Consider the following 16,497-nt stretch of genomic DNA (forward strand, 5'->3'; position numbering starts at 1 on the left):
AACAAAATTAAATCTGTTCATTTTAAAAAAAGTAAATGATGTGCCAATAGTTCTTGGCACCACAATGTTGGGTAGAAAAAAAAAATTATGAAATGTGTTTTCCAAATGAGCCAGAGGGAAGGATCAGGCTATGAGCAACCTTTTCTATGGGAAATTCTGAGAATACAAGAGATAAGGTGCAGATTTTTTTTAAAGATTGTTGTTTTTCATTCCCAACCCAAACTGTGATTATAAATCATACTTTAATTTTACATGTACAAATTGAAACTGGCTTGGCAAGAAAGGTCTTGAGCAAAAGGATGAGAGAAGGGGTACAATTGTGAAAACATAGTGCTCCAGCCGAATGCTTCTTAGACACCAAAGTTGGAGGAATGGTGTAGCCAGTTCATCATATAATTATATTCATTTTATTTAACTCATTCATCTGCTTTTGGCCAAAAGAAATTCACTTACAAAATATTGCTTTCATATTGACAGAGCCTTGGACACCAAGAGAGTCAAGACTGACAGTTTACATGTATAAATTTATGCAATTTAGTTCAAATTTGGAAATGACTTTTACTTTCTTACACATATTGTTTGAAATGGGGACTTCTCTAGACTCTTTATTCTGGAAAGGTACATTTTATTTTACATCTTTTCATAAAATAAATAACCTACACTTTTGAAGTTAACATAAATAGATTTTGCCCCAATAACTGAATATTTTGCATATATATAAATTGTTAAATTACTTCATACTTTAAAATACTAACCAAAATGTTATATAATCCATGAAAAATTTCTCCAAAATGTGAAATATAATTAATATTTATTTTCTGTTAAATTTACATAAATGGTAAGAAGTATCAGGTATAGTATATCCAAAAGGAACATCTTTGAGAGGGATTGATTGTACAGAAACTGAGCAGTTTCAATTTACCTGTAGACAAATACTTGGCTTGTTATTATAACCATGTAGTAGTAGTAATTAGAAATTATTCATTTAAGATTCTTTAACTTTTTATTAATGCCTTAATATTTCACTTAAAAACTAGAACAATATTCTGACATTTTCAGGGTTTCTGAATATCTTAGCTTAGTTACCTTAAAAACTAGCCTAAAGCACATACATATATGCTCTTGCTCTATTGCGAGGGGCAGGGGACACAGTCCGATTAACTGTAGAGTGAGGGGAAAGGGATTAAGGCAGGGGAGGAGAGAAAACAGCAAAAGGAAGTGCGTTAGCATGCCATAATTCCATCAGAAGGTGCACCTAGCTGGCGGTCACAGGAAAAGGCTGCACTGGCGTCATCTGGGAACACTGTCGTAAATCATTCCCTCAGCGACAAAGAAGAAACACCCCCGTTCCGCGCTCTGACCTACGGTTGGGGTTGGTAGGAGCTCCCCCAGGACAACAGAGAAGCGGGTGCTGGAGCCTCTCTGCAGTGGAGATCCCAACTTCACTCCACAACCAACGAAAACGTGGGCCCCTTACAGCGAACTACACTCAATAGCTTGTAATAACTTATAATGAACTAGAATATGGAAAAGAGTATATATATAGACAAGTATAACTGAATCACAACACTGTAAATCAACTATACTTCAATCAAAAAAAAAAAAAGCTACTAACAATTTCAAAGTGACAGGGCAGGCCCCATGTATAGGGTCCCTCTGAGCACAGGGCCCTGTGACCCCCACCTTCCCACACACATCACGCATGCGTGAAGCCTTCTCTGCGCTGGGGTCCCCGTAATGACAGCCGCCGGGTGATCTTCCTGGAGAGTTATAACCATGTTCTCCTCCGCCACACTCGGGAAAATCTCCTCTGAAGACTCTTGACCAGGCTTAAATCTTGTGCTGTAAAGACTTAAACTTATACTACAGCCATACCTCTAGGATGACCCTACCACCCACTTAAGTGCCCACCTGAGAAAACTCGAGGCGATCACGTGGACTTACTGTCTGTCCCGGGGATACCTGAAGATGGGGCGCGTCTCCAGCCTCTGTGGGAGGGGAGGAGCCTAATTTCCACAAGTGCCTGTTCATCAGCTCAGATGGGTTTCTCGTGAACCAACACTTACTTACAGCTTTTCCTAATTTTTAGGTCCCTGACTCCACTGAGACCCCAATCACCCTGTTTTCTAGTCCCTCATTCTCCCTTTGAAAAATGCCTGGTCACCCCTGTACAAATCAAAGTTGAATTTAGTTCACATTGAACTCTGTTTCATATGTCAATAATATACTACAGATTAAAATTCTGTCCTGATCACTCTAGTGCCCAGCTTTGTTTATCTTTGTCAAGGGTCACCAGAAGCGCTGAGTACAAAGCCCTCACCAGTGAATCTGGGGAGGCCATGAGTCGGAACCTGTTGACCTGAAAGACTAGTTTTTGAAAGAAATGCTTTTAAGTTAGATGAAAATTGCTGCTTTTGCACATCTCTTCTGTTAGTTCAATTATTATTTATTAAAAAAATTCACTATTGTTAATTTTTCATTGAATTTACTCTGTAAGCCATGAATCACTGGCAATTATGAGAGCTCGGAACGCATTTACCTTACTGGATTTCCAAGCAGCGAAGTCTTTTTTACCTTTCTTCAGACTCATTTCCAAATCTCTCTGTGTCACATTTTTTGGAGCAAGCACATTCTTGAGACAATATTGATAAAGTGTAATGGCATTAAAATATCAAGGACCATTTGTCTTAAGGCTTATACCTGATTCAAATATTTATCTATTTTTTCCCCCTATACCTCCTAACACATTTTTAGACATTGGACCTTAAAATACAATTTTTGGCATCCGCCTTAGGTGCCATTTAATCCTGTTCAATATTATCCCAAATACAGCTTCAAGACATTAAAATGTGGTGATCTTTTACTATTTACATTAAACAAGTCTATTGGAATAATTTGAATAATTTGGATCCTACTGAAATCAAAATTAAGCCTGTAGAGCATTAAAAAAATATTGCATGCAGGCATGTATGTTTTACTAAAATACTTTTTTGGCTCGGAAAGGATGAAATCACATACGAAGAGATGGGCTGATTGTTTGAGTATGCCATCCTCACACATACAAAGTGTTTACAGACCTATGAAGTGGACCGCAGACATATTCTCAATTGCTGTCTTGATTTTTAATATATATTTTTTTCTTTCAATTCCTTTTGCTTGCAGTTACCTCACTGATAGTATATTTCATTAATTAGACTCACTGTCAGACCTTGAAATTTTCCAAAGACCTCTCTGGCTTGAGACAGTAGCTCTCAGAAACTTTTTTCTGTGTTTTTTTTTTTTAATATCAAGAAATTTAATTGAATTTGCTAAAATTTCATTTAAAACCTACTGAAATGATTGAGATGTATTCTAAATGATTTGATATTATGTAAGAAGATGTTTTAGTTCTTTAAAATGGTCATTCTAAGGAGAAATTGCATTGAGAAACCATCACTTATCTGGTATATTAGGTTTTTATTTTTTGTTTTTGTTTTTGTTTTTTCTTTTTTCTTTTTAAAGTAAGTCACCTGTCCTGCACAGCCAAGGCCAAGAAGAAATCTTAAGATCTGGAAAGGGATGTAAAGGACATATTATTTTTTAATCGTTTAGTCTAGACTTACCATGTTTTTCACAGTTGGGAAAATACTGCTCGGCAAAATGACAGCATATGTGCTCGTAAGTAACAGAAGAAAAAAAAATAATAGTATTAGAAGACGTATGTTTTGTTTGTGTGTTTTGTTTTAATAATAAAGAGAAAACCCTAAAGACATCAGTGAAGAAATATAGGTAGGTATGAACACAAGGAATTATCTATATTTAGACATCTAGAAAAAGGACCACAGGAATTCTCAGCATATCAAAATGTTCACAAATAGGAGGCAATCTACTTTTCACTACTGATATATCCATCAAACTAAAACCCTGTTATTAAAAGCTAAGGCCTTCTGCTTTTATTTGTCTCCAGTAATTGTTGTCTGTATTCTTACTTCAGTATAATAGACTCATATTTATCTTCATAGCATGCAAAACTATTTTATGAAATGTAAGCCTTCAAATTTGAGCTGTTTGTTAGTGGCAAGTCAGTTTCTTTAGGCTTGTTTCTAAATGAGTTTTGACTACATTCATTTATTGTCTCTAAAATATGATAATTCTGTGATGTGAAAAAGCTTGGTTCTCTGCTCTTTTGTTGCTTAGGGATTAAATTCTCTAATATTTCAAAAGTAGTCTCTCCTAAAGTAGACTCAGAGAAAAGATGCACTAGCTTATTTTGAATAGTTACTTATTAAAATTCAACCAAAGCACCATCATTTAAGAGTTCAAAAACTTTAATGCCATGACATCATTTATATGAAGAATGTAAAAAATAATCACAATAATAATAATGACACAAATGAATGAATTATTATGTTGATTTCTTGAATATGTGTAAGCACGTTTGACTGTCCTTTGTGATTGGATTACCACGTTCTGTTGTTTCTTATTTTGTAGTTGGCTTTATTTCTCTGATAACTATGTAAGTTTAAAAAGCTAAAGATCTAATCTGTTCTTAGAAACAATAATCAGTACATATATGAAAACTAAAAAAGTGCAGTGTACTGTTTATATGTATTTACATGCAATATAATATGTATGTGCAGTCAAACTGTAATAATTCTACATAATATAATTGGAAAAAAAAAAAGAAAAATGGGTAAAGAACTTGAATAGACAGTTTTCCAAAGAAGATATACAAAATGGCTAGTAAGCATATAAAAAGTGCTCAACATCATTACTCATTTGGGAAATGAATGTCAAATCCAAATTGAATGTAGGGGTCAATTGAGGGAACACTACTATCTTAACAATAGTAAGTCTTCTAATTCATGAATAAGGTATACTGTTTCATTTATTTAGGTCATCTTTAATTTCTTTTGAGAATGCTTTACAGTTTCAGCATAGAAGTTTTATTTTTGGTTGGATTTACTTTGAGATAATTAGTGTTTTTGATGCCATTAAAATTGTATTTAAAAAAATATCATTTTCTAATTGTTTGTTGCTATATATGATGGAAATATAATTGTTTTTGTATGTTAACTTTGTATCCAAAAACTTTGCTAAATTTATATTGATTGCTTTGTTCACAATCATATCATCTGCCAAAATAAAAAAATTCCTACTTTTTCCTTTAAACACACACACATACAAAAAAAGAATTCAAAAACTTTATGTCATAAGTTCAATATTTACAATTTAAAAAGTGTTATTGGACATATACTATAGTTCACTATTTATTAAGGACTGAAACAAAAGTGAATAAAATATGACCCTGTCCTGAAGATTATCAGAAATAAGTGTCAGTCTGCGTTATGTTTATTCAAAATGCATTAAGTAGCTTAGGGGCAGTAGAGGCTGGACCAGAAGATACAAGCTAAAAGGAAAAACAAACAATACTGCAATTTTATTTTTCGGTAAATAATAATTTACAATTGAAACCTGGCTTTCCATGCTCTTGGTGGCCTGTGAATATATAACAGATTATGTTAATAGTCATATTCAAAATGTTGCTGGTTTCTGGCTGTAGCAACTTAAGTATTATCCCCAGATACCCTCAGAATCTTACCTGGTCATTTCTAAATATTCTCAAATGTCTCCTGTGCACTCAGAGAATGGCTGCAGTTATAGCACAGTGTGCAGCTTAGTCTAATCTCTTGCACCAGTCTTCCATTTACATTCACTGCCTGGAAAGTCCTTAACTCTTTTACTGCAACTTTTGTCAATTTTATCAATGAGGATGACTATATAAAGGTGGTGCCTTTCCATGCATATAATGCTCTAAAATTACCAAATTGCCACTGCATCTTGGGGGTACTCAGTATGTTAAAGCTCTTCTGGGAGTGTTCAAAAGTAGACAAATCATTCTCTTAATCCACATGGCAAAGGAGCAGAGCAGTCAAAAGGGGGAAATGCGACAAAAGCTATTTCAGGTTCTGCTTCTGCTCATTCTCCGTGAGGCTCAGTTATGGGTCTTAGGACTCAGTTTGGGACAACAAATGTGACAATTTCTGACTTCTCTTTACTTCTTCCAACACACAGACCTTTAAAATCTTACAGTTAATTTACTGAAATAGAAGGCTTCATAGATAACTTGTTCCCTAAGTTCATCAAATATTTATTACTATGTCTGAATTTGAATGGTAGGCTAAACTTGGATTTATAGTAAAAAAATTAGGTTAACTTAAAATGATTAGGAAGTTCACCTTTGGCTTTAAATCATTACTGATGTTTTTCATTCTATTATACAGGATACATTTGGAAACAATTTTATTTTGTTTTAACTTTAAAAATCCAAGCCCTTTTAAGTTGACTATAGCTGATCAATTTTCAAATAATGATAACTAATGACAAAAGTCTCTCCATCTAATTATTAATAGCCTAAGTTACATCAAAAATTCCAAGAATTTTCCTGTGCTCAAATGATAGCAGCTAAATAATTCAATTCTGGAAACACAATATGTATCAAGGGGAAAATTCCAATTACCATATCCCTAAAGCTGGCTCATGAAGATATAAACTCTGCTACATCAAAAAATGCAAGCTATATGAATAACAAATTCAAATCAATATTCTGTTGATTGAGATGTTATAGTTTTTTTTTTTTTTGCTTTCCTCCCAAAAGAATGATAGCTGTATTTTATAATGTCAAATGCATCTTTATAGCTTCAAATTATTTGGCGAAGTATATCATGACCCCCTTGTGAAATAGGTTGAAGTATGTGAAGTGAATGTGCATAATTTAGAGAATTAATAATTTGATGAACTAGGTAATCAGTAACCTTATAGCTGATGTCCACCTGGAAAGTGGTCTCTAGTGAACAAACCAAGTCCCTGCCTCAGGATTTTCCTAATCACCAATTTTTCTATACACCTTGATGGGGACGGTTGTAGTGTCCACAAGGATTGTAAATGACATATAGTTTTTAAATATCACAAGTAAATGAAAGTAGAGAATCAACATACAAGAAAACATGGACAGGGAGAGGAACTAGGTCAAATGTAACAAATGAAACATAATAGAGATTAATGTATAGCCTTTGCTTTGAGTACAGTGTAGACAAGAGTGTAGACATTCCTCTTAAATAGCTGGCATGGGCAAAACCTAAGGAATTGATTAAATGCAATATAAATGGATGGCATAAATTATTTTTCAAATAATCTAATGACGTATCAGGTACTTGTAATTAGAATTATTGTGGTGGTCTCTCCTCTACAGACTGTTAGACAAACCACACCTGGAGCCTTGTGTTCAAGTCTGGGCAAGACATGCTGAGAGGAGATATGATGCAGTGATACTGCTCTGAGGATATGAACAAGAATCTTAGGAGGGAGGACAACAGGAGGGGAAGGGGAAAAAATACAAACTAGCATTCATTATTTATCTACTCATTACCACGTTTTAAAAAAACATTATTCTACTTAAATTTTGCATATGCCCTACAGGATAGGTAATACTATATCTTATTTATAGGTTAAAAACAACAGAGATGTACAAAGTTGAGATGACCAATCATGGTCATAGATTTGGTAAGAGCCAAAGCCAGTTTAAATTTATATCTGTATATAACAACTCTGTTATTAACGTAATTATGGTGTCCCTTATCTATATAAAATTAAGGAATGCTAAATATGCATTATATTTGTTTAAGTTTAATAAAATAGGTCAAAGCTTATCAGATTCCAGACCCTGAGATCTTCATGACTTACCCTGCAGACTGACTTCCAAACATGTTAATCCTGGAACGAAGGAATGATAATACAATCTGTCCCCACTCCCCATTGAGTGTGTTGTTTTGTTTATTCAGATTTTTTTTTTTTTTTGCTTCTTTGTCTTTTTCTCTCCATGAAGCATGGGTTGAAAAAAAAAATTGCCTAGATTTGAGGCAAAATAGGATTGTCCTCTGGAATACTCTATTCTGAACCATAACTTGAAGTTGGATGAAGGGAAGAGACATACATAGAGAGAAAATGTTCAGCTGGACAGCTGCTGCCTCCTGTCCTGTTAAGTGAGGAAGACCCAAGAGCACAGAAGAGTGATGTTTCATTTTCTCACTGTTTTAATACCTTAAGTGTACAAAGACAGATAAATGTGGACCAACGTTTGTCAGATTTGACCTAGCTCATCCATCAAATCACTGCCTGTTCTCTTAACGTGAGGGGAGACTAAGACTTGGAATAAACAATCACATATATGATGTATTTGGTACTCAAAATCGATTCCTATAGAAAAAACTAGATTTTTCTGACTCCCTTGTGATTGAGTTCATGAATGTAAATTGGCTTTCACAGCTAACTGCACTGACGCAGTTTGAAATGAGGAGTGTAGATGAAAACAATAACCCTACTGCTTTTTGCAGGTTACTTTTTGCTGGCAAGCCAGGTAGTGGAGGTGTGGGAGTTTCTGCAGCCACATTGCTATATTCAAGTTTCAGAGTGTGTGGGCTGAGGGAACAGTTGATATGTCCTGCCCCAACTTCCTGATCCCTGAATCCCAGCTAGAGCAGGGCATTGTTAAGATAATAGATCGAGGAAAGTTTCCTGATTCCTCTCCCTCCACAGAGGGCAGAGGTTGCAGTGCCCCTGGCAGGTTAGTTCTGCAGTGTTCTGGGAGTCCTGCCAGGAGACCTCATCAATCAGCCTCCTCCAGCACTTCCAACACTTTTTAAGGATCCAATTCTCTCTATTAAGCCATTTTTGATCTGAAATATTGCAGTTGTTTCTGTTTCCTTCATTGAATGCTAAATGATGTTGTATTGAGGGAAGTATCCTCCCTAATGCCATAAATATGAAGCAATTTCTATATTTTAGGTAACTGAGAGGCTAAAAGAGGAAAAGACATTCAGTCTGTCATGATTACCTTGCAAATGACATTAAAAGAATGTGGTGATACAAGGAGGAAGAAGCTATTAATTATGCCTTCAGGGTCAGAGAAGACAGTAGATTTGACATTTGAATGTAGGATTGAACAAAGGGACATGATTTAATCAGGATGACATGGTGGAGTGTTTTATCAAAAAGAAATAGCTAGAATCAATGCACGGCAAGGGGAAAGTTCATGATATATTTAGGGAGTCATGGATCTCCTGTGTGGCTGAAGAGCTGGACAAAAGCTTGGTGATGCAGGAGATAAGACTTGAAAGAACAATTGGGGCCAAACATCAACTATTTTAGCACTATTCTAACGCCAAAGGAACGGTAAAAATATGTAAGGAGTTGTGTATGGGTAACTGACTGTAAGTATGTAAGCATTTTCTTAAAGAAATAGGCCTTTTCTGTGTGGCTGCAGAGAAAAATTTAGGATCCAGTAGGTGAAAGTTATGGCACCTAGGTACGGTAGGTCTGGGTACTGTTCCAAACTCTCTGCTTTCTGTATCAGAATCCCTACCTGTAGCCATGTGTTCATGCAGCTCTTCCACTTAAAGTAGGTGCTACCCTTCCCTGTTTCATTGAGGTAAGTGGGTCCATTTGACTTGCTTTGGAAAATATGTGGGTTGAAGGGACAGGGTGCCAGTTCCAAGGAGCCATGCAAACATACTTGCAGTTTTCCTTGGCTTCTGGCACTTTCCTCAACTGCCCTAAGAAGAACATTTCTTTAGTAGCCATTTTTCCAAAGAGACTGGAACACACACTGAGTAAACTTGATCCCCACCCAGTGTCTTGAGCCCAATCTGTCCAAATTCAGCAAAGTCACAGCTGACCTGCTACTTACCAGTAAGAGAAAAATGAAGATTAACTATTTGCCAATGAGATTTTGAGAGTGTTTATCATAAAGCAAAAACAAACAAACAAACAAACAAAAAAAAACCAAAACCAAAGAACAAAAAACCCCCCTGATTTATTCTCCAGGAAAACCTTTTAACAATCTAATTGCCTTAAAATGAAGAGGAAAACCCTGGAGACACTGTTTCCAGGAGTGTTCAAGTAGAGGCTGGCATTCATTACCTTCCACCTCCACCAGCCCTCGCCATGATTATCTGCTTCCTGGAAGACTCTAAAAGCCACTAAACACACCCCATCATCTAAACTAGGCATCAAATGGCAGCAGGAGTGGCCTCTTGCAAAGTTGTTGGGTCCTTTTATCCCCTTTTAAAAAGACTTCAGTGCTTCCAAGTGACTTAGAAGGAAACCTGGAGTCCCTACCAGACCCTGCATGATCCTTTCCCATTTCCTCACCTTCATCTGGGCCATGCTGTCTATTTCTGCCTGCCACACTGAACTTCTCCGCACCGTCCTCGTGCCCATCTCCTCCTCATGTAAGCCATTGGGATTACCTTATGTCAAGTGCTCCCTTCCCCTGGGTTTTCCTATTGCTGATTCTTCCTCATCATTCAGAGATCAGTTTAAAGAGCTCCTCTGCGTGCCTTTGTCAGTCATGCCATCATTCTCTATTTCATAAAAGCATTCATCAAACCCAGCAATTTATTTATTTAATTCCCCGCATAAATGCACATTCGGCAGAGGCACAAATTATACTTGTGTTGTGATCTTATTGCCTCGATCAAGTGAGTGTATATTTACCTAGCAAAAAAAAAGATTAAGTGAGTAAATAAATATATCAATAGAGACATCATAGTGCAGGCTTAATTATTGGATAAAGAGTAAATAAAGTGAACTCCAAATCTGAAAAAATCCATTATGTAATTAAACTTGCATGCTTTATTAAAAGGTAGCTGGAAGAACTGGGGACCATATCTAAGTCCCTTTCTTCTGTCTTTTCTGCGTGGCCATGCTTGAATTGATCTAGGCTAACAAAAGAAGTCAGTAAAGGGCAGTGGTGTTTCTGTACTGCTCCTGAGGTCCCCAAATTGTACCAAGAAGCCATTAAAGCACACTTTACTGATTATGGCATTTACAGCCTCCAAGAAAGAGAAAGTCACCTCCCTGTTTCAGATGGCATTTTATTCTCCAATGTGGGTCAGACTTCGTTTTTCTTGATAGTTTACTAGACTCTAGAGATGTGCGTGCAATTGAATAAAAAGGCTTGTCTAAACTCACAGTGGCATGGCAATTAAAAAGGAAATGTGGCTTGGAGGTACCACACAAAATTTAAATCAAAGATATTTTGAATTTAGGAGCAACAGAACCTTTTCCCACCAGCCAAGCACACACTAGAACCTCATCCTACAGTCGATTTTATAAGAATTGTGTGTGTGTGTGTGTGTGTCTGTGTATGAAATCTAGTGTTTCAAGTTTGAAGTGTTAAGAAAATAAATGCCTAGGCAAAAATGCGTTAAAATAGTACCACAATAAAATGCAGCTTTTATGTACTTATACTTTAGCGAGTGAATTTTATTGTCATTGTTACTGTTATCATTTATTTATATTTTTTCAATGCACCTGGGATACCATGACATTTCCGGAAAGGCAAAATATATAAGGAAAACAAAACTGCTTAGAGAAAAATAACTGTGAGTAAAAATAAATAAATTGTGTTATATATGGTGGTAAACCAAAGAATGAAAAAATTAGAGTTAATTATGTGGAGTCACCAGTAACTGCAATTTAGAGCGTAACCCAGTGTTCTGTTTTCATATCTGCCCTTCCTCTGCAGTATGCATTTTTCATAGCCTTCCTAATTTTGTGCTAGAGCAATAAAGATGATGGACTACTTAGAGGCAAAATCAAAGTTTGGGGGTCCAAAAATTGAACTGGGTAGAAAGAAAAGCACTGAGAATCTACATAGCTCCTGAAGTCTTTTCCAAGGTACTTAAGAAGCAATTTCTTAAAATCTGTAAAGAAAGCTTAAAGTCATTAAGGATAACTCACATATCCTTAAATGAGTCATTAGTGATACGTCATGCATCATTTTACTTGCAAATTGTAGTCCTCAGAATTTAATGATAATCCTGATATTATTTATTCCATACATAGAGGTTGAATTTTATTGTATTTATGTTGCTACAAAAAAGCATGAGAAGTAATGATTATTATGTGTCAATGGGTAACGGAGCTTGGTAAGCATGTTTATACCTCTATAGACTTTACAAAACCCTAAGCACCTAATGTGTTTACTTAAACCTCTTAATTAATATGAATTTAAAGAAGAGAAAACCAGGGGAAATGAAGTTATGTCATTTACACAATGAAAGACATCTATTAAAATAGGACTTCATTTCAGTCCTAGACCATCTAGTCGGAGTCTGTGTTCTTAATTATTAGGACATATTAAAATATATATGAAGGGAAAAGTGAAAGAGAGAGAGCTGGGGTGGAAGGGAAAAGAGAAGATACAGATGATGCTAGATGATATCTAAATAGATAGACAGATAGACAGATAGATAGACACACAGACAGACGGAAAAAAATAGAAGACAGAACAAATGGGCCAATGGCAGGCATAGCTACAAACTGGCTTACTTTCTGATAACGCTCTTCAATTTTCACTGACAAACACAATAAACCTACATGAGAAAGGTGATTACTTTTTCTTCCCCTCCTTAGCAACCTTCCTCTTGCCCGTCTATTCAGAACCTCATACTTGGGGAAACATCTCAAGTACAGCCTCAGTGAATGCCCAGCCTCTCGGCCACACGTTTCACGGGCAGTAAATCAAATGCACTCATTGTTGATACAAGTAATTCTAACATCTTTATTTTCCCTCTGATGGATGAGCAGAGGGTGCTGGCCTCTTTCTGAGTGACTGCATACAAGAGCTGTGGCTTTGGGCTATTTTACTACAGAAAGCATCCTTGTCATGGGTCACTGCAGATTTTCTTTCAAGGAGATTAATCCTTCTGAAGGAGAAAAAAAAAATCTGTGGTGTATTACTTCTGAGTAGCTCTCTCATAAATGTACACAGTTAACTAATAGTGATGCTTGCAGATGCTGTTCAGCCCAGTGCTGCTTTCCTCACCCAGCGGAGAACACGGGGGTGTTCAAGGATGCCTTCAGACATCTTTCCCTGTTCCTGTGCATTGTGAGCCATGAAGTGAGGGACAAGACTTGACATGTCCTTTAACCAGAGAAGAGAAGCTGTTAACAAAGCTATTGTTTAACCTCCTAAATACTTACGGATTTCCACACGTTAATTTCCCTCTGTTGTTTCAGGTAGAAGACGGGTTATAAACATTGGATGAGCAGTTGCTCTTGGGCAAATCCGGGTACCACCTTGGAAGATAGATTATTTTTATCCTGATATATTTTTCTGAAGAGGTAGAATTCATTAGGTTGGAAAAAAATTAATTTTATCTTACACCAGATTATATTGAGTAGAGTCTTTTTAATTATTTTAATCTTTTAAAAATCGAGTTGAATACATCCGTGTTCCTATTTTTATATCCCATCTGAATTAACACAATAATCAGACGACATTATATTTCAAAACATGAATGTGTAAATTTCGCTCCCTATACCGCTCTCAAATGTGTAGTTTACAGTAAAATATACTACTTGAGTACTTTTTTGGTATACCAATCTTTCTCTATTAAAACTTCCCTGTTAAAAAGTTGATATTCACTTTAACCTCCCGCAAGCTCTTCCACGTCTTACTCTGGCCTTTACACTTGGAACACAACTTATTACAAAAAGGATGGCGTCACAGAAGGCCTGGGCCTAGGCCGTTTTTAAAGAAACCTCCTCTCAGCCTCTCTCTCTCTTTAAAATTTACAGCATTTCACCTTACACTGTGATTTTCCCATTTTTTCTTTTCTTCTCCTCATCCACATTCCAGCCCTCTTTCCTCTGCGGGCATGGCACCTTCCACTCATTTACTGTCTAAAATTCCGTTGCGATTCCTCCATAAAACATTTCGTTCTGGGCAAGACAGGTCCTGACATGAGGTGCTGAGAGATGAGACCACCCTCAGCAGCAACGACGGGGACAAGGACCAAGTTCCCAGCGCTCTCAAATTCAACTTGCAGATCTGCACGTGACTAGAAATTGCCCTGTGAGCTTGATGCCACTGAAGTCAACAATATCTTCGAAGAGTAAAAGCAATAATAACAGCTCCCCCAAAACCCAGTCATCTCTAATCACCTACGCTGAAGCTTAGTGTAATTATCAGAAGTCCCATGAAACTTGAGGGCTGTTAGCTCCCAGTCAACCAGAAGTCTGATAATGAATATTTCATGGCTTAATGATGCTTACCAGGAATGACTGATTTCTTTTCTTTTCTAAACTTTAAACATTCTGTTGTGCAACCTAACACACTGATGTCTGGGGAGTCTTAAAAAGAAAAAAGGAGAACAAATCAGCTATGTAAACAAAAATAAAAATTTTGATGAAAAATAGTGGTTCTGAAGGAAACCAAATTGTTAGTCAGCCTGGGAAACGTCTCAGTCTAAATAAAATCATACTTTATCTCACTTCACCACCACAACATTTGTAATCTGAATTCTGTTTTTTTTTTTCTTCCTTCCATGTAAATTTTAAGGTACACATTGCAGTTCTGATATATCTATTGACTTTTCTTCTATTAACTGTAGTAACTCTAGTAAAACAGCTACAAATAGCATGCTGAAAATATAGATATATGCGTGCATATACATATATGTGCTGTTTTATTTTTTTCTGTTTAATTTTTTTAAATTAATGTATAGTTGGTTTACAGTTTGTGTTAATTTCTGGTGTACAGCATAGTGATTCAGTTATACATAAATATGTGTCCCTTTGCACATTCTTTTTCATTATAGGCTATTACAAGATATTGAATATAGTTCCCTGTGCTATACAATAAGACCTTGCTGTTCATCTATTTTATATATAGTAGTTAATATCTGCAAATCCTGAACTCCCAATTTATCCCTCCATCCTGTGTTGTTTTATATTATATACATTAAAGTGAATGTCAAAACACATGTATCTTGATAAGACTATACATTTTTTATTAATCTACAATTACCACCCACCATATTCTGATAAGACGTTATGCACAGACTTTGGTGAGAGATAATGTATTCTCACTGACCTTGAATTCTGTCAGAGTCCAAGCTCTTCCGCTCTGGGGCATATCACTGAGATTCAGGGTAGCCAGAAATCTACATTCTTTCTGAAATGATTTCCTTAGTTGTTTTTAGCTCTTCTCATTCCTCCATTCATCAAGCAATTATTGTCATTTTCATCAAGGAATGCATCACTATTAAGAAATGCTAAACCTGAAAGGAAAGCCTCATTATATTGCCATTTATGTCATCACAAAAAATTTGCACGGGTGCTATAACCTCGTAGAAGAGGGAATCTAATATTAAGGGGCTCAGAATGTCACCTTTCTTCAATTATCCTGATAAAAGGAGGCTGGGATATCCTAACCAAACAAGGGAGAGAAATATTTTTGTTGAAAAAAGAATAGCATGAGCAAAGACATTGAGGAAAGGAAAAAAAAAAAATACAGGCAATTGCTAATAATTTTGTTGACTCTAATACATGAAATGCTGACGGTGAGGGTGGGGTGGGGTGCAGTGGGATTGGGTAGCAAGACCTGAAACTAGAGAAATGTGCAAGGGACAGATTGTGAAGAGCCTCTGGGGATAAACGCACACAGGCAATGAATGAGTCAGGGAAGCTGTGAAGACTGTAAATGACGAAGAAACCTGGATAGGTGTACCCAGGACAAAGAACAGGGCAGCCTTTCAGACAGTGTGTTGGAGGGACAAACTAGGAATCTCTGAAACAACTTAGGAGCTTTTCTTTTTTTTCTTTTTTTAATTTTTAGAGCATTTATTTTGTTTTTCGCACAATGTTATTTATTTATTTATTTATTTATTTATTTATTTATTTATTTATTTATTTGGGGCTGTTAATAAGGTTCAGTTATTTTTTGATGGAGGTACTGGGGATAGAAGCCAGGACCTTGTGCATGCTAAGCATGCAATCTACCACCGAGATACACCCTCCCCTCTTAGGAGCCTTTCTTAGCAATCCTTTTCAAAAAATGGAGAGGCTCTTAATTAAACCGGCCTCCTTAGGGAGAGAGAGGCTAGCTCTGAGAAGGAGTCAAGTAGAAGGGACAACAAATCACATGTGATTGATAGCAATCCTCCAGTCTTTCTTGTGTATCTTCATGTTTTTCTTTTTTACTGGATTATTCCCATCAAAATATACTGATACTTCATCTTAATAACAAGATGCAAAATAAAGGTAACTCAAGGATTATCTTACGTCTGCTTCCTCTTCAATGGACTTTGTATATTTTACCGCAAAACTGTCTGTCCTCACTCTCTGTAATCCCTCTCTTCCCAGTCTCTCTGAAACCCATTCACTGAATACTCAGTCTTCATCTTACTTAACTTCACAGATGCATTTCATACGTTTCATCACTCATCGTCCTGAAAAACTTTCTTCATTTGGCTACTAAGAACCAACATTCTCCTGTTCTTTCTGCTATCACTGGTCTTTCTTTCCCTTTTTACTTGCGTAGCCTCATTTCCAAAGCATCTGATGTTGCAATTTCTCATGGCTCAGTGAACTCACCTCTCTTATCTTTCTATAAGCTCTTTGGTATTTGTATTCTGTCTGAGGGCCTTATTTGCATAGATGATAGGTAAT

The sequence above is a fragment of the Camelus bactrianus genome, chromosome 8 (genome assembly GCF_048773025.1).
Source record: "Camelus bactrianus isolate YW-2024 breed Bactrian camel chromosome 8, ASM4877302v1, whole genome shotgun sequence".
Taxonomy (NCBI): Eukaryota; Metazoa; Chordata; class Mammalia; order Artiodactyla; family Camelidae; genus Camelus; species Camelus bactrianus.